Consider the following 9,521-nt stretch of genomic DNA (forward strand, 5'->3'; position numbering starts at 1 on the left):
TCTTTATTAAAACAAAAAAAAAACTTTAGCATTTATTTATTTATTTCTTCCATGGGAGAGAGAAAGAGAAATAGGTACCCCCAATAAGATCTTCGTTTCTGATTTCTCCCTAATCTCAGCTGGCCAGGATCATCGGTATGTGTGAGGATACATGGAGCATGTTCAGGGAGGTCCCAGAATGTGAATGTTGGACTTGTCTCTTGCAGATGGAGCAGTATTATTAATACACCACCACCTAGCTGCTAGAGTGGAATTTTCTGGAAAGGTTTTGAGGTAGAGAAAAGGGGTTATAGTGAGCCCTTGACAAATAGGACTTAAATAACTAGTGACCACAGAAGGAAGATTTTCTAGGTTTATGTGACAAGAGCATACACATAAGATAAACTGTGTGCCATGGTTGGCAAGTGCTGCCTCTTGGTTCCACAAAGGAAGGCTTTATGGATGCTTATAAGGACATAAGGATCAATTTTCAGGTTCTTTGAGTACAACATAAAGATTTTTTTCTCTTGTAAACATTGCAAACCACGGGCATATTCGATATGTAGTAAATAAATCAATACTTCACAAAGAAAGAATGTGTCCATGCTTGCATTTGTGCTTCCACAGAATACATTTTGAAAATGGAGAGTACCAAAGGAGGGGCCCAGTTAGAAATTTAGCTAATAATAAAATAAAAAGCAAGGAACAATAAAAATTCTTAATGTGTATATAGTTAGAAAAGCCTTATCCTAATAAGCCATAGAAATTCGAAATGACCAAATCGTGGAGGCCAATACACTGTCGCTGGCCTGGATAGACTGGATATCTGGCTGGTGGTGTTCAACTCATATCACCCAGGACAAATAAATCTTTGTTTGGGACCAGCAGGTGGCATAGCTGTTAAGGTGCTGGACATTCCCACATGGCCATCCGTGGTTTGAGTCCTGGACCTGGTGACTTGCTTTTTCACTTCCTCTTTCTTCTCTCTCTCTCTCTCTTTCTCTCTGGTCAAATTAAAATAAATAAATGAATAAAAAATTAAATAATTAAAAAAATAAAAATAAACCTTTGTTTAATCTCAGTTTGGCTTTTGGTCAGTGCCCTTGACTGGTTCATGCCTTGGACACATGCAGGGAAGAAAAAAATATATATGTAGTATGTAAACATGCACACACACACACACACACACACACACACTCACAATACAATGAATACTGGTAATCAATCGTCCTTTGTCTCAGGACTCTGATAAGGTTTTGTAGTAGATAAGAACTGTGGAGACAAGATAAGACTTTCTTTCTCGATTTTTACTTATTGCTTACAGTTTTCTAATAGCATCAAAACTTAGTAAGGCAATAGAAACTGATTTTACCCTGTAATCCACGTCTTGATATACAATTATTTCATTTTCTTCTATTTCCTATAAAGTCATTATCCATGTGTAACTCCCTTTTAAAATATACTTAATCATGGGGACCAGCAGTTAGCATAATGGCTGTGTCGCTGGACTCCCACATAGTCAACCGCGGTTCGAGTTCCGGACCCGGTGGCTTGAACTCACGCCGGGCGCGTGTGCGTGCGTGCCCAAGATCCCGAGAGGAGAATGGAGGAGAAGGGATTGCGGCGTGGCCATCCCCCCCTGGGGGGTGATTTCTCGCTTTCTGTCTCTCTGTCTCTCTCTGTCTCTCTGGCAAGTGCAAGTGCCATATAGCAAAAACCTCTCCAAAAAAAATGTTAAAAATATAAAAATAGGCTTAATCATTAAGTATCTACAATTCTGTAGTCTTTGTATTCATTAAATCCATTGAATATATTTTTGATATTGTTTCAGTCTTTATAATTGCAATTATAATGTTTCACTAATATTTTTTGTATTTAATTTTTATAATTTACTCTCCTCCTATTGATGAATATGTAAGTTGTTTCCACTTTTTTCCAGCAGTAGAGTTAATGCTGTAATTAACAATTTTATGCATATAGTTGTATCCTTCCTTTGAACTATTTCCTTAGGATAAATTCTCAGGAGAGATATTACTGGGTCAAAAGGTATAAAGGTTTTTATAGCTTTTCAGACAAGTTGCCAAATTGCTATCCAAAAGGATTTTACTACAGCAATTTATAATACCCCAGGTGCCTCTCCTGATAATAATACGTGTATTTCCATTCACTTACTATCCCTTACTAGCCATTACAGAATCTCCTGTGAGGATCCAACCTGTGGATCACGTGGCTTATTCTTATTCTATGTCTACTCTTTCAAAGTAATCATACCTTCTTTTGTTGCTTTACTACTATAAAGAAATGCCTATTCCCACCTATGGCACCCTATAGAATTGTTAATATCTAGGATTTTCCTTATACCAAAGAGTGAATAATCGGAAACTTTAGATAATTGAGGGAAATTATAAAACATGACTTTACAGAGAAGAATAATGTATTAAGGTAGAATCAATGACACCAAATATTTATTTAAATTAACTTAGTTTTCTTAGTCTCCCAAGGATGTTAGAATCCAATTTAGTACTTTTTTAAAGAATTATTTTTATTTAACTTTATTTATTCATGTATTTTAATTTGACTAGGGAGAGGGAGAGAGAGAGAGAGAAAGAGAGGGAAAGTGAGAAAGCAAGCCCCCAGGTCCGGGACTCAAACTATGGTTGGCCATGTGGGAGTCCAACTAGGACAAACAAACCCTTGCTTAATCTCAGCTTGACTTTTGGTCAGTGTCCTTCCCTGGCTCATGCCTTAAGACACATGCACCATACCACCTGCTGGCCCCGCAATTTAGTATTTTGTCTTTCCACAATAAATTACTTACAGATCCATGATTATTCACAATTTGGCTCAGAGGGGCATTAATATTGTAACATTTCTTCTCCAAACACTTTAGGAACAAAGATTAAAAGAACTTTCATTTAGAATAAGAGTTGTCATCAGATTCTAATGCTGCAATTTATGAAGCACATGGTCATGGGATATATGCACCCAACATTCCTGGCCTGTGCACTTGCCAGAAAGACAGAGAGACAGAAAGTGAGAAATCACATCCCCCTGGGACGGGGGGATAGCCACACCACAATCCCTTCTCCTCTATTCTCCTCTCAGGATCTTGGACCCAGTGTGAGTTTAAGCCACTGGGTCTTAGACTCGAACTGCAGATGACTACATGGGAGTCCAGAGACATAACCATTATGCTAACTGCTGATCCCACGAGGGCATCTTTATCTTACCATGATGACTGCTTGAGATAACACGTGTAGGGTGCATAGAACATGGTATGTTTCCAATAAATATTAACTCTTGGAAGATATTAGTACAGATTAACTATGCTTTGTCTATTATAGTTCCGTCAAAAGCAACTAACCAGATAAAACATACAAATGAGAAGTTACAGTAGGACAATTTCTAACATCCAAAAAAATAAAATATTTCTGAAGCATTTTTGAGCTGTGGGTTTATTGTACCTATGTTAAAAGTGATCAGTCTTCTCTCCCTAGAATAATATGAACTTTTCATCTTGGTATTCCAGATGCCTATAGGTTTTACTTTTAACGTAAATATGAAGAAACTAAACTTTTAAGAATTTACATGTCTGTTTGATATTGCATAATTTTCTAAACTCATAAAGCATATCAAAGAAACTTTTCCTAGTTCTTTTTTTTTCTAAAAAATGATCATCAGAAAAACTCCCTAAGAGCTGAGTTTCTTACCTGATATTTCTTCTAAAATAGTAGCTTTGTGTAAAATACAGCAATAAAACTATGAAACAAAGAGATTTTATAAAAAATAATCCAAACAAAAGATCATGTATTTTCTGCCCGTAATAAGCATTATCCACACTAGATGATGTAGAAATGTGACTGCATTATGATTTCAAATTCCTATTTTGTGTAATAGCCAGTAATTATCAATGCATTCGGTTGCAGGTTTTTGACCTCTAGGATTATTAATTCAGGTCAATCACAAAAAATAATGATTTACAATAGTGTTTAGTTATCTGTTGTGTCTTAGTATGTGCTAAATTCTATATATCCCGAAATTTTTAAAATTAAAAATAATGGAATCATAATAGTCTTTCCTAAAACACAGCATGTAAGAGGCACACATGAAGAGAAATGCATAATCCACAGTATTTAAGAGATGCTTTCCCTCAAAGATCAGGGAAATATCAGGAAATATCAGGTAAGAAACTCAGCTCTTAAGGAATTTTTCTGATGATCATATTTTTAGAAAAAAAGAACTAGGAAGAGCTTATTCGATTTGCTTTATGATTTTAGAAAATTATGCAATATCAAACAGACATGTAAATTCTTAAAAGTTTAGTTTCTTCAAATTAGCCTTTTCGTCAGGCTAGCAAAGGAGCAGTGTACTATTTCAATGAAATTAGAAGACCATCTTTTCTGTGTGGGAATGGTGAATGAAATAAAATAAAGTACACTTCCATGACAATGAAACAAAATTAAATAAGAACTGTTTTTTCAAAAAAAGGCAAAAAGATGTGGAATAATGTAATCTTCAGGCACATCATGGAAACATACAATAATAAAAAGAGCTACTTTCAACAGATATCAAATTAGAATATGGAGCATCGTAAAAGAACACCACTTTCTTCCTAATAGCCATAACAATGTGGACAAGCTTCAAACCCACAAATTGGTATAAACCAGCAACAGAACAAAGAATGTAATGAACCTGAGTTAATTTATAAAATAATAATAAGGCTTTCATAGAAGAGAAGAGCCCTTACAGCCATTCTCACTCACGAGATGGGAACATTTTTATTATATACAGAAGAAAGAATTTAATAGCCAAACTCTGCATTTTTAACTAATTTTTAACAGATAATGTTTTATTCGTTTATTTATTTTACAGTTAAAGTATGAATTTATTTTAGTGCAAAAACTTTTTAAAATTCATACATGGTTTTCCCATTACTTGTACTTCCATGAGCTTTTTTTTCTGAGACATTTTTGTCTTAATTAATTTACATTCATTCCCTGTGCAAAATGTGATTTCTCATCCAGAATATACTGCATAGTGGCTTAATCATACATATTATTATCAATAAATTATCAATAATTTTCCATTTCTAGTTTTATATGTATATGTTTTACCCCTATTTCTGATCCTCTGCCATTTCCCATCCTCCTCCCACATTATCTCTGGCATCTACAGTTGTTTAACATTCCTTTTCCCCACACATTTTATAGATCACAAAATTTCTTAAATAATCTATTTTCAAAAGCAAGCTCAGCTTTTAATTTCAAGAAAAGCAGTTTTAACTTCAATAAAGCAAAATAATGCTAAAGAAATTTGCTTAAAACTTAAAGCCAGGAAACAGGTTGAGATTCTGTTCAAATAGTAGTTACATGGCCCTATTGACAGCTCAAGAGAGGACAAAAATCCTTAAAACTGGAAAACAAACCCTAGAAGAAAATCAGCAATGTTTTAGTCAAAAGTCACAGAATGCTATTTCACCAATTCAGTCTCCTGTACTTAATCTATCTTCTGTTGTGGTTCAATCTTCCCAAGTAAATTCTGGGATATAATATTCAGCTCCAGACTTGTCCCTGTGATTAAGTTGGCCATTTTCTTAGTTTTTGAACTCTTATTTTTTTGTGTCTGTATTTAATTTTCCTGGTATAATGCTTCCTTGAAAACCTTTTGAAGATCTGGTCTGGTGTTGGTAAATTCTTTCAGGTTTTGTGTATCAGAGAATGTTCTTGTCTTTTCTTCCCATATGAAAGATAATCTTGCCAGGTACAGTATTCTTGGTTGAAATTGCTTTTCCCTTAACACTTTGAATATATTTTGCCATTCTTTTCTCACTTGTATTGTTTCCAATGAGAGGTCTGCTGTTAGCCTGATGGGATATCCTTTGTAGGTAACTTGCCATTTCTCTCTTGCCATTCTTAGTATCTTGTCTTTGTCTGCCAATCTTAGTATCTTGTCTTTGTCTGTGGTTTTGGTCAATCTGCCTATAATATGTCTTGAAGAGGATCTTCTTGGATTGATTCTATTTGGGGTCCTTTGTATTTCTTTGGATTGGATCTTTGAGTGCCTCTCTAGGTTTGGAAACTTTTCTGGCAGGATTTTATGGAATAGATTATCAATGCCCTTTTGTCTCTTTGCCTTCTGGGATATCAATTATATAGATGTTTGTATGTGTGATGGTATCTAGTATTTTTCTTATATTTTTCTTATTTTTTGGGCCATTTTCTCAGTCTTTGTGGTGGATTTTTCTAGGCCAGCGATTTTATCTTCTACACCTAAGATTTGATTTCCTGTATGATCTAGTATGCTTTTAATACTTTCAATGAAGATTTTGACTTCCTGTATTATAGCCTTCATCTCTAACAGGTCCATTTGATTCTTTTTTTAAAGTGTGTAATTCTTCTTTTAGATCTTGCAAGAATTTCTTCACCTTCTGGAACTCGTCAGCTCCTTTCTCCTGCCTCTTCTGCAGTTCATTGTCTTTTTTCTTCCATCTCTGTTAGTATTGTTATTATGAATATTCTAAATTCTTTATCATATATTTCCATGATTTCCATTGAACTGTCTGTGGATGAAGAGGAGTTATTCTTTTCCCTTGGAGGAGAGGTATTTTCTTGCTTTCCCATATTTCTTGTGGCCCTGCGGTGATTTCTAGCCATATGATGGTTGGTGTGTTTCTTCCTAATTCTTGAAATTCAGTCAGAGCATTCAGGAGAGTGCAGAAAGAGATAATCTGGAATCTCCTTGCCGTTCCTTTTTCATCCGTTTGTGCAGCGGATTCAGTGGATATTGAGGAATATGTTAACCCTAATAGTGTTTGGATGTTTGACTATGATTCCTTTAGATCCGATAATAAAAAACACAGTGAATGGAGATTGAGGAGCAGAGGGATGAGATAAAAGAATAAGGAAGAAAACAGAGAAAAAAAGAAAAAGAGAGAAAAAGAAGGAAAACAACCCTGAAAATTTAGTTTAGTTTAGTTTAGTTTTGTTTTGTTTTAAGGAAAAACTAAAAACCTAGTTCTTAGGAGCAATGGTGGAGTCTTCTTCTGAAGGCCTGCCCCTTTCCTCTCCTTGAGGGGAGGGAGAAAGGGAATTGTTAGCAAGATAAAAGAGACACTGAAAACCAAAATAATACTTTACCATAAAATTTTTAAAAAGAAAAAATTATTTAAAAAAAGAGGCAGAGACAGAGACAGAGAGAAAGCTAGAGAGAGTCCCTAACATTCAATTTTGGGGGCTGAAGGCTGAATTATTAATAGAAAAATATTCAATTTTCTTTTTATACCACTGAAATTATTAGTTCTCAGGAGCATAGTGGAGTCTTCTTCTGAAGGCCTGCCCCTTTCCTCTCCTTGAGGGGAGGGAGAAAGGGAATTGTTAGCAAGATAAAAGAGACACTGAAAACCAAAATAATACTTTACCATAAAATTTTTAAAAAGAAAAAATTATTTAAAAAAAGAGGCAGAGACAGAGACAGAGAGAAAGCTAGAGAGAGTCCCTAACATTCAATTTTGGGGGCTGAAGGCTGAATTATTAATAGAAAAATATTCAATTTTCTTTTTATACCACTGAAATTATTAGTTCTCAGGAGCATAGTGGAGTCTTCTTCTGAAGGCCTGTCCCTTCCCTCTCTACTCGAGATTGGGGACTGGAGGCTGAATTATCAATAGAAAATCTTCATTTCTCTTTTTCCCCTGTAATCACTAGTTCTCAGGAGCAATGGTGGAGTCCTTTAACTTTTTAAAAATTCATTTTATTTTATTTTTAAAATTTTAATTTTTTTAGAGAGGTGTTTTTGCTATTAGCTGAGTATACTCATCAGAGAGACAGAGAGTGAGAGACAGAGAGACAGAAAATGATAAGTCATCTCCCGGGGGGATGACCATGCCACAATCCCTTCCCCTCCATTCTCCTTTTGGGATTTTGGGTGCACACATGCACACACACACACACACACACACACACGCACACACCCAGCATGAGTTTTAAGCCACTGGGTCTGGGACTCAAACCATGGTTGACTACATGGGCATCAAGCAGTGCAGCCATTGCACAATCTGCTGGTCCGATCCCTTAAAATTTATTTTTATTTTAAAATATTTTCCATACAATCACTGTGTATTATTACAGAATACCAAATTAGTTTTCCCATCCTGAAAACCAACCTTTATATTGGTTCAATTAAAGATATTACCATACATATTATCATTAACAGGTAAGGTTTTAATTTTTAGGTCTCTTAACTGGTTTTCTTCTTTTTTTCCCTTACTTCTCTCCCTCTCACCTCCCCCACTTTCCACCCTCCTCCCACACTGCCTCTAGTAGCCACAGTTACTCTTCATGCCTTTATTTCTTCCAATCTTTCAGTTTCTTCCACAGAGTTCAGACATTTGTAGGGAGTAGCCTGATCTAAGCAACACAAAAGTGACCTTTAAAGACAAGTGGAGACATGATCTGATCACTGTGCCAACACTGCAAGGCAAGGGAGAACTCTGACAAGAACATGATCTTTTTTTCTTTACTTTTGGAGAGATTTTTGCTATAGGGTGCATGCGCTCACCAGACAGACAGAGAGAGACTGAGAGACAGAAAGCAAGAAATCACCCCCCAGGGAGGATGGCCACGCCACAATCCCTTCTCCTCCATTCTCCTCTCGGGATCTTGGGTACGCACGCACACGTGACTGACGTGAGTTTAAACCACCAGGTCTGGGACTCGAACTGCAGTTGACTATGTGGGAGTCCAGTGACATAGCCATTATGCTAACTGCTGGTCCCAGGGGAGGCTTTTTTTTAGAACCACAAGAACAAGACACTCCAAAGCTCTACACCTGCAATCAATAACAGAAAACACCTGACTTTATCTTACTCTTCTCTCTCCCCCTTTCCCCTATAAAAGAATAAAACTGGGAATCGCTCAGTGCCACAGCTATCTCCATCAAAGACACTCAGTCCACTAGATTCTTGTTTGTGTGTCTGTCTGTGTGTTTTTTCCAATTCCATTGTCACTCTCACTTGGGGTCCCATCTTCTAGCCTCACAGGTCATGGTAGACATTCAGTATATATTGAGTGGGGAGATACAGTGCCTCTCTTTCGTAGTCTGGCTTGCTTCATTTGGATTGGTGTGGTACATATACACAATTTAATACTACTCAACCACAAAAAACAATGAGACCCTGACATTTGGTAGAAAGTGGACAAATATGGATGATTCAACTAGCTTTTAATGGCTGCTTTTGAACTGATATGCCAGGTTAGAATTTTGAGGAGTCCCACAGTCAGAGTCACCCTAGTTCTTTCCCATGGATCTTTAATAACTATTAGGGGCCAGAATGCTAGACACTATGGGCAAGGCAAGACAAAAAGCAAAAGTCCCTCTCTTGAGCTTTGGTCCTCTTCCAAGTGCAGGGTAATTGTTCTCTGAATGGAGATGGAGTGGAGAGCAAGAAGAGTGAACAGAGCTCCCCTTGAGTACTCAAGGTCAGAGCTACTTCTAAGGTCAGAGCAAGAAGAGTGAACAGAGCTCTCCTTGAGTACTCAAGGTCA

General features: G+C 36.4%; 1 pseudogene; it reads left to right on the forward strand.

Annotated features, from left to right (window-relative positions):
* The first annotated feature begins 1,025 nt into the window (after positions 1 to 1,025).
* Positions 1,026 to 1,110, forward strand: LOC114006870 (uncharacterized; annotated as a pseudogene).
* Positions 1,111 to 9,521: the final 8,411 nt, after the last annotated feature.

Source organism: Tupaia chinensis, unplaced genomic scaffold (genome assembly GCF_000334495.1).
Source record: "Tupaia chinensis unplaced genomic scaffold, TupChi_1.0 Scaffold000095_1, whole genome shotgun sequence".
Lineage (NCBI taxonomy): Eukaryota > Metazoa > Chordata > Mammalia > Scandentia > Tupaiidae > Tupaia > Tupaia belangeri.